Consider the following 2,500-nt stretch of genomic DNA (forward strand, 5'->3'; position numbering starts at 1 on the left):
TTTTGATAGAACTTTGTCATTCAAATGTGAGCGATGTGGTCGCATACTGCTGTTCTTCTCTTCTCATCTTGCACAAACTCCCGGTATTATAATAACTTAATTATTTTTGGTGTAGCGCCTTCCATGTTTCGTCACGACTGTTAAGGTTTATTAGTTAGTGCGCGCGCTCCCTCTGCTTGCCTGCTGCGTCACGTGGTTAGATTACGCTCTTGCGTGCGTTTAAAAACAGATTTAAAAACAAAATAGACAAAAAAGATAAAACAAAAACAAACAACAAGTTATTTCGAGTCATTTAACTCAAGTCCGAGTCAAGTCTCAAGTCATGAATGTCAAGTCAAAGTCAAGTCGAGTCTTTTTTTAATATTTGTCAAGCAAGTCTCAAGTCTCAAACTTGCGACTTAAGTCCGACTCGAGTCAAGTCATATGACTCGAGTCCCCCATCTCTGCCACACACACACACACAACACACACTCCCACACGCAGGGAGGACAGAGAACTGATCCAGTACTTTATAGTTCCAGCAGAACTGCCTCCAGATCACTGCAAGTAAAACTAAAGAGATTGTGGTGGGTTTCTGTAGGCGAATGTATGGTGGATATTCATCAAATGCATATTGAAATAGTGGACTCATATAAGTACATTTAATAAGTACATACAAGGTTGCAGACTGTACTTGCTGGTATAACAGAAGCATTAATAAATAAATAAATAAATAAATAAATAAATAAATAAATAACTGGCCTGGACACAAATAATGGTACCTTAACCTAGTATTTTGTTGCACAACCTTTTGAGGCAATCACTGCAATCAAGCGATTTCTGTAACTCTCAATAAGACGTCTTCACCTGTCCACAGGTATTTTGGTCCAACTACTCCAGCTGTCTGAGGTTTGAAGGGTGCCTTCTCCAGACTGCAGCTTTTTCCACCATTGTTCAATAGGATTTAGATCAAGGCTCAAAAAAGGCCACTTCTTTCTTCACAATAGTCCAATGTTTTCATTCATTCATTCATTCATCTTCTACCGCTTATCCGAACTACCTCGGGTCACGGGGAGCCTGTGCCTGTCTCAGGCGTCATCGGGCATCAAGGCAGGATACACCCTGGACGGAGTGCCAACCCATCACAGGGCACACACACACACTCACTCACACACTACAGACAATTTTCCAGAGATGCCAATCAACCTACCATGCATGTCTTTGGACCAGGGGAGGAAACCGGAGTACCCAGAGGAAACCCCCGAGGCACGGGGAGAACATGCAAACTCCACACACACAAGGTGGAGGCGAGAATTGAACCCCAACCCTGGAGGTGTGAGGCGAACATGCTAACCACTAAGCCAATCCAATGTTTTGTTCTTCACCATTTTTGGGTGTTTTTATCTGTCTTTATCCTGTCAGAGGACCAATGACCTGCGACTGAGACATAACATTTTGCTCTAGTATGCCTTGATAGTCTTGGGATTTCATTGTACCTTACAACAACAACAGTAAATACAACAACAGTTATTTCCTAATTCTTCAAGATTAATAAACAGTTCATGGCTAAAAATAAGACGATTTGAAGCAGTTCTAGGTTTTGAAGCGACTGACAACATTAACACCATTCACTAGAACCACAGGCTCTTAAGTTTAATGTGTGTTTGTATCTTTCTCCACTTTATTAGCACTTTCTCTGTCTCAGTTGTTAATAGACTCATTTTTTCCATCACAACAGCAACATCATGAGCATTTTCCCTGACAGAACAACACCAATACAGTAATGTGGGTGTGAGGTGGGTGATGAGAATACTACATAGAATGTCATCACGTGTCTTGTTTTAGAGCATGCTCAGTAACGCCCGGCTATAATATAAATGCAAGCCGCACTTTCTTACACACTCTGTTAAGTGTGAACACACAAGATGTTTGGTTTCTCCGGCTTCATTTTAATCTTCTGCACTATAAGTAAGTAATATTTATTTTTAAATCAGAATTTATTTAATTATATTTCATAGTATATTGCTACGATGTCAGCATTTCTAATTATTAGACCTTTTTTTTTTGTAATAATTTCTTTTTTTGTTAATCCTCGATGCATAAGGATTAAATGTAACTAAATCGTACACTGGCTTTTCTAGATACAGTTGAACTTCGCAGGAATTATTCAGGTCCCGTTCCAAAGGCAGTTCATCAGCCTGATAAAGTTCTCTGTGTGAATGTGGGGGACTCAGCTACTCTACACTGCTGTGTTTTTGGTGAAGATGTTGGAATAGTTTTCTGGTATAAGCAACCAAACAGAAAACATCCCCAGATTGTAAGCAGAGGGTCTAAAACTACTGACGTTACATTTTTCAATGAATTCCAAAATCTTCGTTTTCAAGTACAAATCTCTTTAAACTGCTCCAGTATGAACATTTCTAACATCATCCAGTCTGATGAAGCCATGTACTACTGTGCCATCGTAAAACCATACGGCACGTTTGGACGTGGGACCTATTTAAAGATTAAAGGTAGAACT

General features: G+C 39.8%; 1 long non-coding RNA gene across 1 annotated transcript in view; it reads left to right on the forward strand.

Annotated features, from left to right (window-relative positions):
* Positions 1-1,889: 1,889 nt before the first annotated feature.
* LOC132856165 (uncharacterized) overlaps positions 1,890-2,500 on the forward strand; it is a 2,457-nt gene continuing 1,846 nt past the window's right edge. Inside the window, exons 1-2 of the long non-coding RNA XR_009649400.1 lie at positions 1,890-1,947; positions 2,121-2,492. This is a non-coding gene — a long non-coding RNA (uncharacterized LOC132856165). The remainder of the gene's footprint in view (positions 1,948-2,120; positions 2,493-2,500) is intronic.

The sequence above is a fragment of the Tachysurus vachellii genome, chromosome 13 (genome assembly GCF_030014155.1).
Source record: "Tachysurus vachellii isolate PV-2020 chromosome 13, HZAU_Pvac_v1, whole genome shotgun sequence".
NCBI lineage: Eukaryota > Metazoa > Chordata > Actinopteri > Siluriformes > Bagridae > Tachysurus > Tachysurus vachellii.